The sequence below is a fragment of the Neolamprologus multifasciatus genome, chromosome 13 (genome assembly GCF_963576455.1).
Source record: "Neolamprologus multifasciatus chromosome 13, fNeoMul1.2, whole genome shotgun sequence".
NCBI classification, from domain to species: domain Eukaryota; kingdom Metazoa; phylum Chordata; class Actinopteri; order Cichliformes; family Cichlidae; genus Neolamprologus; species Neolamprologus multifasciatus.
The window spans coordinates 14,884,011-14,905,544 of NC_140451.1; positions in this window are offsets into that span (position 1 = coordinate 14,884,011).

Sequence of the window (21,534 nt, forward strand, 5' to 3'; positions counted from 1 at the left end):
CAGCTGTCATAACAACATCAGTTCAATTTAGAAATCTAAAAATTTCACCGGATCGTTAACAACTGACCTCAGACTCGAATAAAAGTGTTTGGATAGACTGCAGAGTTAGGGGAAAAAACAAGTGTGTGAATGTTTGCAAAGCAGTAAAATGGATTAAAACATATTATTAAATGAATGTACTTCTTGTGTTAACATTTGACATTTATTTTGAAAATAAATTGTTCAGTCCAAAATCATGCAGGGGGATGCTCATGAAATGACTTTTCTGGTGATATTATGAAACATTGATAGCAAGATCTGGTCTCAGAATTGTGAAAGTAGTTAAATATCGCTAAAAAAAATCCTAAAAGACTTTTTGCAGCAATAAAATAAAATATTTTTTAAAAAATCAATCAATGTAGAAAACATTAGGTTAAAAATGGAATATAAAAGTCAAAAATGGCTTTATTACTGAAAAACTTAAAAAATAAACAAGACAGAAGCCAGGAACAGAAACCGAGAACTTAAAGGGAAAAAACGAGGACTTAAGTACACACAAAGTAATTATAGAGAACAGAAACAGCTGGGGTAAGCAAGACACAGGTGAAAAAAAATCTAATTAACGAGATAAGGGGAAGCAAAACTATACACAATGCACAAGAGATGAGGGACTATTAAAATAAAACAGGATGTAACAAATTCTAAAACCAGACTAAGACATATGGACTTGGCACAGCTGGGGAGATGGTAAAACCATCCATGAAACCATAAAACATAGAAGGCTGTGGAGCTCGAACACAAATCTCATCATAAGACTGAACTTAAAGACCTGCAGAACAGGAGTATGGAACGCCAGGACTGCCATAATGAATTAATTAAATACACCATTAAATAATTAATTAAATGTGTCAATAATTAATTAAAATGGGAAATAATTAATTAAATAAATAGTTATGACACATGTAATTAATTAATTATTGACACATTTAATTAATTATTTATGTATTTCACATTTTAATTAATTATTGACACATTTAATTAATTATTTATTGACACATTTAATTAATTATTTATGTATTTCACATTTTAATTAATTATTGACACATTTAATTAATTATTTAATGATATATTTATTTATTTCATTTTGGCAGTCCTGGCGCCTGGCTCTCATCATGAAATAATTTTATCTGTCAACCTCACCCATCAAACGCAGGGGGCGGGGTTAACGCTGCCCATGCAGCTTCTCTAACATTTGATTGGTTGCCGTGCAAAGTAAGTCAAAACAGGTCGATCCTAGATAATCGATTGCTTGTGTAGACTTGGGGCAGCCAGGTATCCCAGAATGCATTTCAAATCACAGGCAGCAATGTTGGTGGTGTAGTTTTAAAATACCCCGTTTTTCTGTCACCAACTACACTTTTAACCGTGTTTTAGCCGCGAATGTCGCGTTGTAATCTTCACATGTCGGGTCAGGTTGTCAACCTTTGCAAACATGTTCTATACATGTTTGCAAAGGTGCTCAGATGTTTTCAGAGATTTCAGTAGCTCTGCTAACAGTCAGCATGCAGAGTGCACCGAGGGGGTTACGTTAACCGGTTTGTTTACATATTCCACTCTCCGTGTTCCACGTGTTGCATTCGCAGATTCTCATTTTCACCGAACGATCGTCTCTTTCCACCTGGTCTTGTGTCTCTGTGCTTCTGTAACATAAAGAACGAGCTGACATTTTTCTCACGAAACCAGCGATCAGCTCAACAGGCCCTCAGTTTACCTGCATGCATCCTCCTCCTCACCTGTCAGCTGTTTAACACCTGCTGCTAATTCAAGAAACACGCCCACGTTATCTGGTGATAGTCACAGTTTAACTGGGCAGCCGGTGCTCGATATTACGCAACGTCAGCACATTTTTCTGCACAAGATAAGTAAATATAGTTTTTCCCGAGCGCAGAGCTGCTGGAGCTTGTTTCCCAACAGAGCACTTTATTGGCGAACCCACTTCATCAGCGGCTGATGTCCAATCACCGGCACAGCTTTGAAACCTCAGCTGAGTTTTAGCTCTCAGTGGTTAAACGCTGGACTTAATTCACTCAGGTTCTGTCTGTCGGGTCACGTTTACTTCGCTGTTTTATTTACAACTGAGCAAATCGGTTTGGCTGAGGTTAAAGTTACGTTTCATAACTGCACAGTTTTACAGACGTTTAATGGTTCACTGGCACATGTGTTAGACTGAACCATTCGCTTTTCTTTATCTGGTGTGTTTTGGATTTAACAGTAAATTTTGAGATTAAACTGACTTTTAAAATGTTTTTATACAAAGAGGAAAGAGAAGGCGCATTTCCACCGAGAGGAGCAGAGTTTCCAACTACATGTTCATAATGCAGACTGCAACCTGGACAGAAATATTATATCATCTGTTTTTAATAGGTTTTCTAAGCACCAGCGATCTGTTAGAATTTTTAGAGTTTACTTAACTAAAAATAAATGAGGTTAACATATAATTTGTGTGATTTTTTTCTCTCTCTCTCTTTTTATTTATTTATTTATTTTTTTGCTTTTTCGGTCATGTTATGTTTAACTGTCAAAGGTTTGTTACAAACTATGAAACACATGGTGCAGACTTCTGGATGTTAGAAGAAAACTAATACTGCTAATAAGGCAGGAAGGTGTCCTTTAAAACTAAACATGTTAGTAGGACTTTAGTATTTATATCATAGTTTATGAAATAGCACGTGTATTTCAGTAATAGCCTACTGATTTCAGTGTAGTGGTGAACAGTCACACAGCTCACGTGGGTGTTATCTGTGATACTCCTTAACTATAATTTATCCAGGTTAACTTCAGTTAACTCTGAGCGGCTGGATCGACGGAGGTCAGACAACAATTTTACATGTATGATCTTAAAACAGGACACAGCCGCTGTACGTCCTGGCCTCATATCAAATGTGAACGCAGACTGAGTCTATGTTTGACGTTTGCTTTATATCTAATCTTCCTCTCAAACATTTAAACAGTCTGCAGCTGAGGGAACACAAACTCAAATTGTCGGAACAGGTTTGATCGTTTCTTGCGTTCATTTGGTAATTTATTAAATGTATAACTGTTATAACTGCTGAGTCTCTTACGCTGATGAAAATGCAGAAAACACAGATCACGAACACCTGTTCAACCAATCGCTTTCATTCCACTTTGACAAACTGACGCGTTCATCTCTGTTACAGTGTTGCGTTAGACTGCTATATTTTTGTGTTCTTTATGCTGTAGATTTTCACGTCTCTGGAATAGTTGGCAGTACTAAGGATGCTTTTCTGTAAAATCATATTGATATGACCCGTGAATTATTCGTAGATGACAGTTAGATTAGTCAGCTGGGAAACTCTGTGTTACCTCAGAGAGCTGAAGATATCGTGGATATGCTGACCTCGCTCTGTGGTGTACAGGTCCATTTACCCTCATGATTAATATTCACAATAAAAATATTAGCCGAACATCATGAAGTCTGTATGTGTGTCATAGTTTCGAACAACCTTTGTACAGTTAAAGCCAGCAGTTACTACATGAGGAAACACCAACGTTATCTCTTTTATGCGTTTATACACAGGTCACACTGATTACTGAACAAAAACCCAAAGATCAGCTGTTAATCGAATTTATTTGCTCTCTCTCCTCCTTAAACATGTTTTTAATGTTAGTTATAATTCAGAATTATACTGAAACATGTATGACGAACATCAGGAAATAAAACCCTGATAAATATAACCTCAGTAAAAGAAGTCCGTGTCAGCGGGGGTTATTACAGCTGTGTACCGGGGCCTGAGCTTTGTCGGTGGTAATAACAGCTCGTTTGCTTGTGAGGCGAGCGGGTCTATCCACGCTTTGCCGTGAGACTGGGCAGACATCTCCGAAATCATCGAAGCACTTTTGCAAAGAGGCTCTATCTTGAGAAACCGACCAGACACATGAGGATTAAACCACTACATTCTCGGCTAAAAAAATATTAAAACTGTATTTGGTGACACACATAAACAGGGTTTTCAAAGTTCAGTTCTGTTAGTTTCCACATGCTGGTTGTTGTGTGCTAAAAACAATGGCCACCAGGCCAAAGCAATGGTTTTGAGTCGATCAGCGTTAACCCCGCCCCCTGCGTTTGATGGGTGAGGTTGACAGATAAAATTATTTCATGATGAGAGCCAGGCGCCAGGACTGCCAAAATGAAATAAATAAATATATCATTAAATAATTAATTAAATGTGTCAATAATTAATTAAAATGTGAAATACATAAATAATTAATTAAATGTGTCAATAATTAATTAATTAAATGTGTCAATAATTAATTAAATGTGTCAATAATTAATTAAAATGTGAAATACATAAATAATTAATTAAATGTGTCAATAATTAATTAATTACATGTGTCATAACTATTTATTTAATTAATTATTTCCCATTTTAATTAATTATTGACACATTTAATTAATTATTTAATGGTGTATTTAATTAATTCATTATGGCAGTCCTGGCGTTCCATACAGGAGCGCAGAACTTATACAAAGTTAATCAAATCAATAAAAACCCAAAACATCCCAAAAACTCCAAACCTGGGACCATGACAGAACTCAGGGAAACCCTTCTCTGTGCTGTTTTCATGCTCACTCCATGCTTGTGCAGGACTTCTCCTGGTGTTTCTGTTTGTACTGCAGTTGAAAAAAATATACTATGTTATAGCTATAGTGACTGGCTACTTATATCCTATAATGCTGCAACTACTACTTACCTATGGGTGTAATAAACTTCAAAGTTAAGTTTAGAGTTAGGGTCTCTGTGTCAATGTGGCACATTTCAGATTAATCTACAATTATAATGGATAGCGGGACACATCCCTGCTAGATTCCATCATTCTTTTCTGAATTCAATAAAACAAAAGCATTTTCTATTTATTATACTTTCACTCTAGGCTGGAGTCTTTCCCCTAGACTTAGTGGATTGGCATTGTTTTCTCCTATGTGTCATCTTCCCTGGGTTTTTGATGGATCACTCCTCTTGGTAAACAATAAAGTGTATCAAGGAGCAAAGATGGTGAGAGATTGAATACAGTGGGAGGAGCTGATTGCCTCTTATCTTTCTCTTTCTCTGGAGTGAGAGGGCACAGTTTTCTAAAGGACCCTTAGACTCATCTGTACTCGGCTCGAAATAAAATTTGGCATGCCCTCAAAGGCTGTGAAGTTGGCTGCTGGGCAAGTACAAAAGCAATACTCACTGCGACCAGAAATGTGTGCTTCTATGCCAGAAGGTGGAATTTGGATGTTTATGAAATTTCTCTGGAGAAAAATTCCTAATAGTAAAACCAAACTGAACATGCCAAAAAATAACAGCTAAAAACACAACTGAGTTTGGATTAATTCAAAATGAGTAATATAAGCTGCATGACAATGATACCTATTATGAAACCATTTTACAAAAGGTAATGAACTTTGTTTTTGACATAAGCCAAGTGCTTTGTTGGATAGTGCCCATTGTTTTAGTGTTTAATTTCAGTTCAAGCCACACTATTTCCACAGTATTTGTAATAACTAGCCTCTTAAGCACCTCGAGGCAAACGGTGTTGTGATTTGGCGCTATGTAAAAAAAGAGGCAAAGCAATTGAATTAATGATTTCTAGTGTCTGTAGTGTTAAACCAACTGGAGAACACATTAGATGATCACCGAACCTCTCCTTCTTCTCTGGTCCAACAAACAGGTAACACACAGTGGCAGGGTGTTTATCACCATAGCAGGCTGGAGGGTGATCTGAGTTTAGATCAGACAGCTATGTTGTGAATACCTCTGCGGCTGACATCCACTGTCAGGAAACTGTGTCCCTTTGCCAATTCTTACCGAGAGGATATTGTCTGTGGCACGTGGTCCTTGTCGTCCTGTGCTGTCTTTGTGTGTTCTGTGTTTTACTGGACATTCAATTTATAGTTGCCATTTCAAAAGTCAACACTAAAAATGCACAGAAGTAATATTATTTTTACACAGCACACTCATATCCAGAAAGTGTTTCAGGTGTTCCAAACACTAGCTGTCATGCAGTCCTCCTACACATTTTATAAAGGTTAACGGGCACATGTCAAACTACTAGCCTACTAGCAGGCTGAGTGGCCCACAGAGGAGAAAGTCCTCACCTCCCCTCACCTCCAGCAATATGCCTTACTTGTAATGATTCTCAGGGCTGTTACTACTAGGCTTCGATTATATGGGTGCCCATAGTTGGGCTTTAAACATGCTTAGTTTACAGTTTGCTTTGCCCTTAAATATGCAGCTGAGTCGAAAGTAGGCGCATAGACCTGCTGAGGGTTCATCCCATTGACATTAAGGGCCTGTTTACTGCACTTACTTGAATACATAACAATGCCCTCCAGTTGGACATTTCCTCCAGGCCCTGTTGTTAGCAAGTCTGTCTATCCAGACACTGTGGCTTACCAGAAGTTTTACCCTAAATCTCTGGAGTTACTTACCATTGGGGCGATCGTGGCTCAAGAGTTGGGAGTTCGCCTTGTAATCGGAAGGTTGCCGGTTCGAGCCCCGGCTTGGACAGTCTCGGTCGTTGTGTCCTTGGGCAAGACACTTCACCTACCGCCTACTGGTGTTGGCCAGAAGGGCCGATGGCGCAATATGGCAGCCTCGCTTCTGTCAGTCTGCCCCAGGGCAGCTGTGGCTACAACTGTAGCTTGCCTCCACCAGTGTGTGAATGTGAGAGTGAATGGGTGGATGACTGGACGTGTAAAAGCGCTTTGGGGTCCCTAGGCGGGACTAGTAAAAGCGCTATACAAATACAGGCCATTTACCATTTACCATAAGAGCCTCCCACCAGTTCCATCACTGACCTTGTATCTTTGTGTATTAAGAAAACAACACATGGGCAGCATAATCAGAATACAGACCCCTGGGACTGCAGTAGTGATTGTTTTAAAGGTGGCTGACATCGGGCACCGTGCATGAACCCAGAGGACTGTCCCTAAAGATGGATGTTCTTGTGGCACTAAACTGTGTAATTAACACCAGGAGAGGAACTTTTATTCTAAATGAGGTGCGTGTCGTCCAGATGTGTCATAATGGGTCAAATAGGGTGAATGCAGCAAGACTTAAACTCTGCTTTGTGCTTCATGCAAGTTGAGGTCACAGAATTGGGGATGGTGCTGTTACCACCATTAAAGGACAAGTGTAAACTGTGAAGAAGTGACTCACTCTTCACACCTTTGTAAAACATGGATACTTTCCCAGGGTCTGGCCTCCAACGACATAAAGTTTGTGAAGTGATTCTCCTGTGTACTTACACTCATGATGCAGCTGACTTGAGTGTCTCATTTTGCCCTATCCCCTTACCCTTGTCTCCATTTTCCTTGCTCCCATCCCTTACTCTGTCCTTCCATTTGTAGGAAGCCTTAATAAAGGCTAATAGTTTCCCCCAGAGGTAGGGAGTAATGAAGTACAAATACTTTATTACTGTACTTAAGTAGAACTTAAATAGTACTTTAGAATCTGTACTTTACTTCAGTAGTTCTTATTCTGACAACTTTTTACTTTTACTTCCTACATTTTTAAATAAATATCTATACTTTCTACTTCTTACATTTTCAAAACAGGTTCATTACTTTTGGCTTAACACATTTGAGGGGAATTATTATTTCTCGCCACTGTGAGCCTTGAAACATTAAAACCGTTTTGTGCCTGAACAGTAACACATAAAAGGCAATACCGTTTGTGTAGTAATCACCAGGGGATATTGCATAAAAAGAGATGAAAGAGGCAAAACTGTGTCATAGTCTGGGGTTACAGTCAGGCGGCGTTTTGGGGTTTTTTTTTTTGGCACAACACCTGAAACACTGCAGGTGTCCCTAAGCTGCGGTTGCTGTACTTTAGCATCTAGCTAGCTAAGACGAGCGAACATAAAGTGAGCAACATGAAATGTTTCTATCAGCTCAGCAACCATCAGCAAAACACACAAACTATTTATGTGCAGTTTGTCGCACAGTGTGCTGCTAGCTAAAGGCTGCTGTATTTCACATGGAAAGAAAAGAAAGTAAGCTAACGACACTCAGAGATGGAGTAAGATAAGAAAGGCAGGATAGGAAGAAGAGGTTAGATTTAAAGGTGAAGACTGCTCAGTGGAACTGGAAATTTAAAGCTTATTTAAGTCCTTATTTTTTAAATCACATATTGGGTCTGTACATGTAACATTTTTCATGTTGTGAAGTGTGCTGCAAAACAAACTGAGGTAGAGTAACTGTGTCATCTAAAGGTTGCATGAAAATACTCTGCAGGTTAGAGCAGGATAAACAGGTTAGATTGCTGTATGTGATGGGTTTAGATCAGCTGATCAGAGCCTGTACATTATTGTGCATTATGATTCTTTTCCCCGCGCTGAGCCATTTCAACCAATTTTAGGCATCTACCACCTGCTGAATCCCACTTTAACCTCTTCCCTGCTCATTTTCTTTTTAGAGGCGAAGTCACCATCTACAATGTAGGCAACAGAAAACAGAGTTATTGTTCTGCTTATCTGATTCAAGCTGAGACTATTTATTACATTTAAAATGTAATACTAAAGTTTGTATTGACATCTGATAATAATATTTTAAGGTTACAAGGTTCAGTTAGCTTTTCATAAAAATAGCTGGTAGAAATGTCCTCCAAAGACTTACTTTTTTACGATGAGTACATTTCAGAGTCTGTACTTTTTTACCTTTACTTGAGTAAAGAAGTTGAACTAGTATTCCAACTTTCACTGGAGTAACACTAGTATCTGTACTTTTACTTAAGTACAGAATTTCTGTACTTTTGTCACCTCTGCTTTCCCCTGATTCAAATAAAAATACTCTGAATGTGTCATTGGAAGCATTCAGCAACTACACATGCCAACCCTGCATCCTCGAATCCTTTCTTTTGGTGGCAAAGTTGTATCCTGATTGAAACATGCTGACATCTTTATACAGCAGCTACTTTTATGCAGCAGTAATCTTCCATATCATAGACTGGTTGACAGACTTAGCCTCTCACAGTTAAATTCATATTAACATTCAAATGTCTCTCACCAGCCTTTCATGTCACTCAGGATTTTGTACAAAAATATTAGGTAGCACCAACTAACCATATTATACAGAGTAGCTAACAAAATGGAGAAAAAAATGTATGACACATTATATTTTAGCGGCACGGTGGTTAGCACTGTTGCCGCACAGCAAGAAGTTCCTGAGTTCAATTCCACTCCGTGTTTGTGTGGGTTCTCCCCGGGTACTCCGACTTCCTCCCACAGTCCAAAGACATGCATTTTGTGGGGATAGGTTAATTGATTAATCCAAATTGCCCATAGGTGTGAATGTGAGCACGAATGGTTGTCTCTCTCTGTGTGTTGGCCCTGTGACAGACTGGCGACCTGTCCAGGGTGTACCCTGCCTCTCGCCCTATGACAGCTGGGATAGGCTCCAGCACCCCCCGTGACCCTGAAAAGGATAAGCGGATGGATGGACATTGCATTTTGCTATATATATAAAAAGACATTACAATTCTAAAACACACATGCAGTACATTTGTATTCACCACCTGAATGCATATATTTCCTGGCCCTTCTTTTTCATCACTATTTGTACTTTTTGTTCAGATTTTGTGTGAACTAGAAATGCTTGTTAACAATGCAGTGTCTAGCTATAGTCCAATAAAAGCCCCAAAAACCTCCATGCAAACAAAATAAAATAAAATAAAACACAAATGATGTGACATGAAATCTTGACATCAGCCCTGACAGTTTTAACAGTGTTTTTTTTTCTATCAAGCTTTTCATTAATCATGATTAGTGGGGGGAGTGGACCAGTAACTGCAGCTCTCTCTGTTTGAGATGCCCATAAGGGTCTGACCTGTTTACTACCTTCACTGCAGCTCTGTCTGCCGTGCCTAACAGAGTTATCCATCTCTCAGCCAGCATCCTGCACCCACTCTCCTGTTTTCCTAATGATCACCTCCCCTCAAGCACTAACTCACCATGGAAGGAGGTGGAAATGTGATTTTTTTTTTCCCTCACTGCCTGACTTACAATTTTCGCCTTCTCTTTATATGTCTATATTTATACAATGTGCTAAGTACAAATGCATTCACACGATGTTCAAAATTCCTGAACAGAATTCATGGTTTTCACCTTAAGTACATCAATAAAAAAGGTGAAACCGTGACCTTAAGAGGTATGATAAACACAGAACGGGCTGTTCAAACAGGCTTGGGGTGTTGTCCTTTTTATAGCTTACACTGAGTGTCTCCATGCTCTGCTGCACAACTGCGCAGACGTTGTTGAAAACCTTTGTCACGGAATTGATTTGTGCGTCTCTCATTCTCATTTAATGACTCTCTCCTTTTCCTCTTCCTTTGTGAATCCTCTCCTTGCTGGTAATTCGACGTGACAGGTGTGGTTCCTGTTCCTGTGCTGAGGTGAGAGGCAAAGCTCGGAACTGGCAGCGGCACTGGTTGTCTAAGTTGGTTTAGCTTTATCCCTGTATCTGCATTAAAGCGAGAGGTTGTGGCTATGAACTCAAAGTGCCAGCAAATTTGGCTCAAATCAAGTGAATGACCGCTACATGCTCAGTTGCAGAGAAGACCATGTATATCTTAAAGGAAAATTTTTTTTATTTGAGTATATACCACTGTTGCTATGCCAGCATTTTCTCAGATAGGTAGGGCTTATCTTTAATCACAGTTAACTGTGTATTCTAATTACACCTGCTAGTGTCACGTGTGTGCAAAGCGTGCATGCCTTTTTTTCTTGTGCTAATCAAATCTGGGTTTAATTTGTTTTCTTCTCTTAGGATTCAGGTTGAATGTGCCTTACATTGTTGGTTCAGTGATTTGTATAGTGAAAGAAGGCTGAGCAAGCAAGAAGTCTAGTATTATCCACCACAGTCTCCGTGGTGGAAAAGGGATAACATGCTGCAATCTGATTTTATTTTTTGTAACAGAATGGGACAATCAGCTTAGAGATACAGCAGTATTCATTTGCATCCTAAAGTGGAGTGGGAAGGTTGTAGAAGCTTTTCTTTTTTTCCCTCCGCGTTCTGGTTTGCTGAAAAGTTGGATGTGAGTCAGTCATTAAGCTAGTAATGCTTTTCAGACCTTAAACTGAGCTTAAACTCAATATGCCCAGAAAGTTACATCAAGAATCCAGATTTCTTCTTTCCTATTTACTTTGTTTTTTTCTCGATTAGCTGTTTTGTGACAGCAATTCTTCCCTTATGGCATGTCAGAGAAATAAACATCACATCATCAGTGTAGTAGCATTAAATACAGAAATCTTCAAACAACAAAATATAAATAAAAGCTCAAAAGACAAACTACCTGTCACATGTGGATCAAAGTGTGAACTATTTGATGAGTCTTAACCCACCCATTGTGCACTGCAGAAGGAGCAAAGCTATTGTAAACCGTGTGCAGCAGCGGTGGTGACTGATTTGTTCGCAACAGATGTTCAAGCCTCAAACGATCCCTTGATTGTTCCTCCACCATTTCCCAGAGGCTACGATACACAGGCTGGAAACCCACAAATAGCTCCAGCTAAATAAACATCAGCTGAATGTCAACGTGATTGTCTCTGAAACCTGTTTGTTCTTTAAATGGATTTGGATTCACTGTGGCATTTACTTATTGTAGCAAGTTATTAATGCTCTCTCAATATTACACCAATAACTTTGGAAATTCAGATTAGGCCTATAGCTTGCCGTCAGCAATTTTCTATATGATTCATCTTCGCTCTGTGCTGAGGAGCACTTAGATATCTTTATGGATAAATCATAAGTTTAAGGGTATAATGTAGCAGCACATTTTAAATGCCACCTTTCGTTTAAATAATTATGTAATCCCAGCATGGTCCAGAGCATGAAAAAGCTCACTGGATCCTATGTGGAGCAACATAACATCTTTACAGCTTCAGTGCTGTGTAATTGGAATCAGCCTTCAAAAAGGACCCACTGGGAGATCCAAACGAGAAGAAGCACTCAGTTTGCGTTTGACTGGGGTTTTAGGTGGGGGGCAGATCCCTTGATCAAACCCTCTTTTAACCTCAAAAAGGGGTGATGAAGGGTGACCACAGGGGTGTCCATTCTGAGCTCTTGACCGCTGCCTTTGGAAGGTGGTTGTTATGGGATACAGGCCAACACAGTGCAATCTGCTCCAAAGGCACATCTCACACACACTCTGCCTCGATGATGGCCTGATTTAAAGGCTGCCCTCCACTGTTTTTCAACCTGGTTGTGTGTGTATTTTCCTTAACCCAATTTAGTCTTCCATTGTAAGACACAGAGAGGCTAATGACTAGCCTAAGCTGCAGGCAAATGGACCATATTAATGCAGTCTTTGCTTTTATGGGTGCAAACTTCCCGTTATTTGGATTTCAAAGGGCAAACTAAATAAAAATGTAAAAAAAAAAAAAACACTGTAAGTCTTTGGACACTTTAAAATATAAACTGAAATCATTTATCTCCTACTGCAGAAAATATACAGAAGGAAATTGGAAGATTTACATTAGAATTATTGTGCAAAGACAATGTAAACACTAATAAAGACTAAGCTTTCACAGAAGCGTTCGAGGCAGCGTTCTAGGTACATGCTGAGGACTGGTGCTGAAGGTGAGCAACATTAAGAAAATGCTTGTCCTCAGGCAGGTTCTCAGAATTTGCAATCTGCACAGATATTTTCTATAACTGGGTAAAGGCGAAGAGAACATTACTGGGTTGTGTTTACTGGGACACATTAGATGATGGAAGGCCAGAAACATGTAAGTAATCTCTTACTACGTAACTGCATAAGAAGATTGGGAATACATAAAAGATTCAGCGAATCTAGATCTAAAGAGCAAGGTGAGAACAACATCTTTATGTAGGAATTTCATATAAGCAAAAGCTTGTGATTTAGGCTAACTGGTCACGTTTGTGCTGACAGTTAAATGAGAAAACTGATACAATGCTTACATGTGTCTGCATAAGCCACAGCAAGGAAACAGTAAGTAACAGTATTGGCAAAGCACAACTATTTTGTTACACTGTTGTCTTAAACGGCATGTTCAAGTAATACAGTGGTTACGTTTATGACCTCATGTTTATATTATAAACACTCATTAACCCGTTTATTAGGTAAACCTGTCTTATGCTAAGACTAATATCTAATCTGTTTATCACATGGCAGCAATGTGGTGCCTTTAGCCATGTAGGCATCGTCAAGAAAACCTGCTGAAGTTCAAACTGAGCATCAGAATGGGCAGAAAGGTGACTTCAGTGATTCTGAACTTGGCATGGTTTTTGGTGCCAGACGGGCTGCTCAGAGTTTTTCAGTAACTGCAGATCGCTTGGTTTTTCCCATATGACCATCTGTAGGGTTTACAGGGAAAATGTCCAGTAAGTGGCAGTTCTGTGAGAGAAAGTGCCTTGTTGATGGCAGAGGTCAGTAACAGTAACAGTAACTTCAATAATTATTCATTACAACCATGGTATGCAGAAGAGCATCAATGAATCTACAAGGTTGGCTGCCAAGTTTCAACAGAATTTGTTGTAAACAACATGAAAGAATGGTTCCATCCCTTCCCTATATTAATGGTTCAAGCTGCTGATGATGATGTAATACTGCACAAGCTATTTACTCTGCACACTTTGGACACCTTAATACTCATTTAAATGATGTCGCAATGTTATACCCTATCTAAGAATTGTTGCCAGGCATGTCCATCCCTTTATGGCCACAGTGTACTTGACACGATGTCACAAATCTGAGATCATATTAAACTGGTTTCCTGAACAAGACAATGAGTTCATTGTACTCAAAGCATATCGTATAAAGACCTTTGAAGGCTCAAGTAGAGTCAAAAATCACTATTTATCATTTAACTTTGTAATGTAGTGGAATAAGAGGTCCATGTCTTGGATGTGCAACCAACAAATCCACAGTAACTGTGTGATGCTATCATGTTAATATGAAGAAAAACCTTCCTAAAATATATTTTGTTTCCTTTTGCACAAAAAATGAAGAAATTAAATCTTAGCAAACCCATCACAAGTTTTAGTGTTGTGTGTTTGCTGTTCTGTAGTGAATATGGAGAACAGAACAAGAGAAAGCTACAGAGATTCTGGTTCTCATACCTCTTGATCCTCTTCACTCTTTAAAAACATAAGTAAAACTAATTAAAAGAGGTTATGCATATGACAAATGCAAGTTATATCAGCAATAGAAAAATGTAAATAGTCTTTTGTTTGTCCTTCGTCACATTGAGCCTCTGGAGAAGGTGATCGTTTGCTTGCTCTTTCTGAGCTGTCATGAGAAAAGCATCACTGCTGCTGCTTCTGCTGCCTCCAGACTCCAAGCAGGGCAGGCTGCCGCCAAATTGATAAAGTGAGCCATTTTGCACATGGGCAAGATTACTCTCAAGGACAGAGATTAAAGTGGCTTGTGTTTGAGTTGTAACCCCCTCCAACACACATATACACATGCACGCAAATGTGTATTAAGCAGAGGGAGAGAGAAAAGAACAGGTGCTTGCATTGAAACTGATACTCAGAATGTATTATTTTGTACCGTGATCACATCATTATAATGTTAAAAAACAACTTACATTGTTGTACAAAAGTCTTGAGAAACCACTCATTTCTTTGTATTTTGTTTCCAAGGAGCCAGTCTTGTCTTCTTTTTTTTTAATGGGTCCAGGCTATCTGAAGCCATTGGCTGCTTTTTCACAAATTTTCAGTTTCAGTCCTTGTATCTAACCATCTTCACAGGAACCTTTTTTTGTTTGTTTGTTTTGTTTTTTGTTAAACCACTTAACACTGACCCATGAATAATTCAACCTTAAAACTAACCAACTCAGGGGATAATGAGTTTTATTTGTTAAATGTTATATTTAGGCACTTTGTTAGTAGCAGCCTGTCACAAAAATACATCATTTGTCCACATGAAAAAAAAAGCAGTCCAAAGTATATAGTTTATTAACCCTTTAAGACCTACCATAGAACCAAGTCCGCCAGAGCTTATATTATATTTTTACATGCTGTGGAGCCATTTTTGGGAGCATTTCAAGTTGTTATACATCAATACAACCATTACAGCCTAAACTTTAATAATATGTCTGCATTAAGTGCATAGTAATTACATAAATTGCAAAAAGGTGCAATAAACTACAAAAAAATTGAAAATCGTTTTTGTTTTTTTAACATATATTTCTAGTTAGAGAAATTTAAGAGGCTTATCCCTCAAAACTGTAAATACAAAAAAGTTGCACAAAATAGTTTCCCACCACAGGAAATTTATTTTGAGTGTCTTCATAGTTTTATTTTTGAAATACACAAAATTTTATATACTGCAGGAAAAACAAAAATAAATATTATAATGCAAATTTGCAAAAAAACAGCATCTGCATCAAAATAAACTATTTCCAGCAGTGCAATATGAGTCCTAAGCATCCCAGAAACGACACAGAAAGCCATGAAGTCAAAGATAACTTTTAAAAACACCAGTATAAACTCATGAGGCCCTGATGGTAAAAAACTACATTTCCGCAAAATGACGTCACTTCCGGTTTCAGCCAGGTCATGGCGGACATGCGATAGTTCGCGCTGATGGACTAGGAAGTGTTACCAACAGCTGATCAGATCGGCAAAGCGTGTTTCTGGAATATTATGTTTTTGTTGCTGCAAGTGCTTTTTATGCAGTTTTTGCAAAGTTATATGTGGAAAGAAACTGTGTCCGAGGACAAGCTGATGGCATAAGATGTAAGTACAACTCCTCCGGTTTCTACGGTGGCCCCTAGAGACAAAGCACGTACAAACTCCAAAACACTTGCAAACTCCAAAACACATGCAAACTCCAAAACACATGCAAACTCCAAATCACTTGCAAACTCCAAAACACTTGCAAACTCCAAAACACTTGCAAACTCCAAAACACTTGCAAACTCCAAAACACATGCAAACTCCAAAACACTTGCAAACTCCAAAGCACATGCAAACTCCAAAACACTTGCAAACTCCAAAACACATGCAAACTCCAAAACACATGCAAACTCCAAAAAAAAAACTTGCAAACTCCAAAACACTTGCAAACTCCAAAACACATGCAAACTCCAAAACACATGCAAACTCCAAAACACTTGCAAACTCCAAAACACATGCAAACTCCAAAACACATGCAAACTCCAAAACACATGCAAACTCCAAAACACATGCAAACTCCAAAACACTTGCAAACTCCAAAGCACATGCAAACTCCAAAACACTTGCAAACTCCAAAACACATGCAAACTCCAAAACACATGCAAACTCCAAAAAAAAAACTTGCAAACTCCAAAACACTTGCAAACTCCAAAACACATGCAAACTCCAAAACACATGCAAACTCCAAAACACTTGCAAACTCCAAAACACATGCAAACTCCAAAACACATGCAAACTCCAAAACACTTGCAAACTCCAAAGCACATGCAAATTCCAAAACACAACGGAAGTGCTCCAGGACGCTAGGGGCAGTGTTGAGCTTTTGTTACCTATTAACTACACAAGCCAGGATGTACCAATGACCGGATTTGGGGTCTGCAGCCTTAAAGGCCTCATTTTAAGGCCGATTACGTCACAGCGACACGACGAAGGCTGTCCCAATTCAAAGGCTGCTCGAAATGCGGCCCTCAAATGCGTCCTTAATTTCCCTGAATTTTAAGGATGGGTCGCTGTAGCCTTCATGGCCCAACATATCCCAGATTTCATAGTGCGGCTGTGGTGTGGATAATTTTGCCGAAAAAAACGGCGGAAGCGGAGCCGCCGAAGAGTAAACTTTCAGAAGTAAGTACTGAATATTATGTCACTTATTTATGCGCAAATGTTTTTTATAATGAAGAACATTAAAACATTACTGTTGGCCACATGTCGGGAAAGTTATGTGACATTAGCGATGTTTGTACTAACTTGGTTTTAAAGCCTTTACTCCAAAATATACGCCGTTCAATAGTTGACTTTAATCTTACAGAGAATGTGATGATTTTATGGATAATTAAAGTCAGTCATATATCCACAAACACAACAGGCTGAAAGTCAGTGATGCTGCTCGGTTTGCAGTCCTGAATATCACGGAACAAGCAGGTTTCACTGCACTGTTAATGTTAGCTATGTAATATTGCTGCCTCTGTTCGGTGGTGTCGAGCCAAATGGAGTTTAACGTGTGTTTGAACGAGCTGACGGTTCACTCGTTAAGCTGAAAGAAAGATGCTTTAATCACAGGAGTCACACATGTGTCCACTGTACCATCTGGGAACTCTTCTTGTTTCGTAATAACACAGTCCTCCTTCTTTTGTGCTGTTTTGTAGCAGTGTATACACCTGAGGCTGTCACCTGTCTGTCTGTCCTGCACTCTCTCTCTTTTTCTTTCTCTCTGATTGTGTAATAAAAGTATGAACATGTATTTATAAGTTACACTTGTGTTTGAATCCTGCAGCTTATCACACATTTGATTTCCATGTGTGGCAACTGCAAGTGTCCAGAGTGAGGACAGACTGAGGGACTCACTGCTGCACATCATCTGTGAGGCTTTGCACCCCTGATGATCCACCAGGACTCAGCAGTGTGTGAGGAAGAGGAGGAGGAAGAGCCAGCAGCAGCTGACAGATGGAGAGAATAGACAGACTGTTCCCTGTTCGTGAAGGACTGCTAGGAAAGTTTAACATAACTAATTGTCTGTCCTGAATCAGTCTTATTAGGTAATGTTCAAATAATTTTATCATTCCAGTGTTTGCAGTGTGGGAGAAAGTACTCAGGGCCTTCAAGTTAAACACTATGAAAGGCAGCAACAAGTTTAATATTCAGAAACCTAAAGTATGTATCAGCAGCAGAATGGACCTAAAAATAAATGTTTGTTTCAGTTCTATGAAGCTTTGAGTATTTTGGATTAGTAGCAGTGCTGTGTTTGTTGCATCATATTGCTGTAATTGTTTATATGCTTTATATATTCTGAGGTAAGTTGATCTATAGTGTTACATCATATTCTATAATGATGCTATGTGTTTGTAGACTTTCTGCCCAGTTTGACCCATTTAGCAGAAGTCAGCCTGTTTAAGGCTCTGATATCTATTCTGTATGACTTAAAGCAGTTATGACATGGTCTGATTTTCTCACCCAATAAAGGAATATTCAATATATCAGTCTACTCTTCATTTTATCAGAAACAGTTATCACAGCTCATATAATTTCTTTTTACACACGTATGTAAGCAATGAGCCAAATTTAGTAATGCCAACATACTGAAGGAACAACATTTCTCTCTTATATATGATACACCTATATATGCACTGTCAAAGATACTTGTCTTTGAGTGAAGATTTAAGGTGATAAGACCTATAAATAACTGCAACTTGAATCTGTACTGAGGCTCAGTATTTGACACAGAGTTCATGTTTACTGCTGTAATAGCTAATAATGATTAATATAATAACTATAATATTGGCCATATTATATTTACATTACCAAAGTGATATGACTTTAGTCTCATGAACAACATTAGCTAATTGTTATTTACTAACTAATCTTAAATGACTGTTCAGTACAGAAATGAAGCCCAAAAATCATGTTTTACTGTCCTGTGGTCTCAACCTCAGATACTTATCAAATCACACAAAGCTCTTGTAGAAACAAACAAACAAATGAACAAAATATGTTTTCCTTCATTTCTGTCAAACAAAGTTGTATGACACGTTTCCAGCGGTTAGTATCATGGTTGCTAGGCAACCTGGGAAGCGCGACAGAGACTAGACCGTCCCATACAGACAATCTTGCCGTTTATTTTGCAAATCGAGCTCAACACTGCCCCTAGCGCCCTGGAGCACTTCCGTTGTGTTTTGGAATTTGCATGTGCTTTGGGGTTTGCATGTGTTTTGGAGTTTGCATGTGTTTTGGAGTTTGCAAGTGTTTTGGAGTTTGCATGCGTTTTGGAGTTTGCAAGTGTTTTGGAGTTTGCAAGTGTTTTGGAGTTTGCATGCGTTTTGGAGTTTGCAAGTGTTTTGGAGTTTGCAAGTGTTTTGGAGTTTACAAGTGTTTTGGAGTTTGCATGCGTTTTGGAGTTTGCAAGTGTTTTGGAGTTTGCAAGTGTTTTGGAGTTTGTACGTGCTTTGTCTCTAGGGGCCACCGTAGGGTTTCATATGCAAAAAAAATTATTGTGCTAGTTTATGTGGTTGCAGAGCTACCGGGATTTAAAAATAGTTATGCAAAATTGCCGCTCTGACCGGCTTTAAAGGGTTAAGGAAGAGGATTAGGGCCACTGAAAAAAAAGTGGGCACATTCTTCTTTCTTTTCCTGGAATTCTGAGGGGGAAAAAGTTAGTTAGAATTCTGAGATTAAAGTCAGACTTTAATGACTTTTTTTCAGAATTCTGAGAAAACGTTAGAATTCTGAAAAAAAGTCATTAAATTCTGACTTTAATCTCAGATTTCTAACTTTTTTTTTCAGAATTCTGACTTTAATCTTAATATTCTGAGAAAAAAGTCAGAGAGTCAAAAGTTTTCTTAGAATTCTAAGTTTAAAGTCAGAATTCTGAATTTTTTCTCAGAATTCTGAGAATAAAGAAAGTCCAAAGTGTTTTTTAAGAATTCTTAGATTATAGTCACAATTCTGACTTAAATCTGAGTTCTGAGATTAAAGTCAGAATTCTACTAGCCATAAACTTGGCATATCCCTGCATGGTGTGCAGTGTATCCTTAAAGAAAACTGAGGAAACTGGACTAGTGGAGGACAAAAGAAGAATTGGCAGGCCTACAAAACTATCTACAGAAAATGAACAGTATCTAAAAGTCATAGAAAATAAAAAACCAATAAAGACCTGACACAGGACTTGATAGATGGATCTGGCCCTGCAGTTGATCCATCTACTGTTTTATGAAGCCTCATCATCAGAGATTTCTCGCTACCATTAGCTAAACAAATTGCAATAAGTGACAGGAATGATGAGCTGTCCTAAAATAAGCTTTAAGGTGGCTTACAGGTTTATTAGTGCCATTATGCAACATAGATTTGTCATTGTAGAACACATTTCAGCTAATGTGTGGCCAAATAAGCTCACAGAGTACAGCTTTCCTGGAAATTCCAATCTGATTATTGGTAAACCAAGCAATAACATTTATTTTGACATTCATGCTATTTTTCTATATAGTTGTCATCAAATACAAGTCTAGATTTTGTTTAAAAAAATTAGATTTTGTACTTGTGAATCTGAACGATGCTTCAAAACCACTTTTTTATTCTTTGCATTTGCAATCAAACGCCATTCAGTTGAAAATAACAAACGATGTTTTCTGATCAGACGTGACATGGATATATATTTTGCCAGTAGCTGAGGCGTTCTTGAGAGTGAAATTCCCTTTAGCACAGAGTTAACGATTAGACGCTCTTGTAAGATTCAGCACAACACCCTCTCTTCCTGACTGGTACTTATCAGAGCAGAAAGCCTTAATTAATTCATGGCCGGCTGATGTTCTGCAAAGACTGGCTGAGTATAAATTATTGTGCATTGTTGAATATGTAAACAGCTGGCAACCAGATAAGTTCATATGTGCTGGGAATTCAATGGAAGGCCAGCTAGACTACAAAATAAACAAATTAATTGTTGTGCTGAATGTATCAAATGTTAGATATTATGGTCTCTAAAAATGCTAAAAACCTTCATATTTAACATACTTGGAGTTAAGGACAAAGCTAAATTGTATGTTTGTAATGCTAGTTCAAATCATAATTAAACATCAAAATAATGTGCTGCTAAACATTATTTAATCCCACGTGACAGTTTTTTGAAAGATTAAATGGAAAAATGTTTGTGGTATTTCTGTTTGATGGAACAGAGCAGCCATGAAAACGAGTCTTTGAGTTTGAATATTTAATTCCGTGTAACATCAACGCTTCAGTATTATGGATTATTTTTCCAACTTTATGCCTTGTTAATGATGAAAAATATACAAAGACATTATTACAATCCTGTTGTTGCACACATGTCTTGGTATTTTGTTTCTTTTTATCTTTAGTGACAGCCATTTATCCAATTATTCTTTCAGCGCACCAGCTGTCCACTAAAGGGGCCCATCTATCTATCAGAAAATGTCTCACATTTTCTTGTGTAATTACATTTTTGGCAATTTTTCCTTCCCATCTTTGACTAGAATGGAAATCATTCCCAATACTCCCCAGAAAAGCCTGCTGTGATATGGTGCAGTCTTTGATATTAGTCTCTACAAACGCAACAGACCAGGATCTTGATTTGTTCACTACCTCTATGTGTTTATGTGGCCTCTGCATCCAGTTAAGAGCTACTCAGTGCAATAATTATAGCACTTCTGCTGCACCATCCTCTGACACTCTGGAGTGTCTTTAAGCTTTTGCCCAGCACGTTCTATTCAAATCATGAATTGGGTGAGTCTGTTACACATTCCCTTGACATTAGAGCACAATTTCAAAGGACACCAGCATGCACTTAATCTGGAAATCTGTGAAGGACATCTTTAAGCCAGCCTCTCACACTGTAGGTATCACAA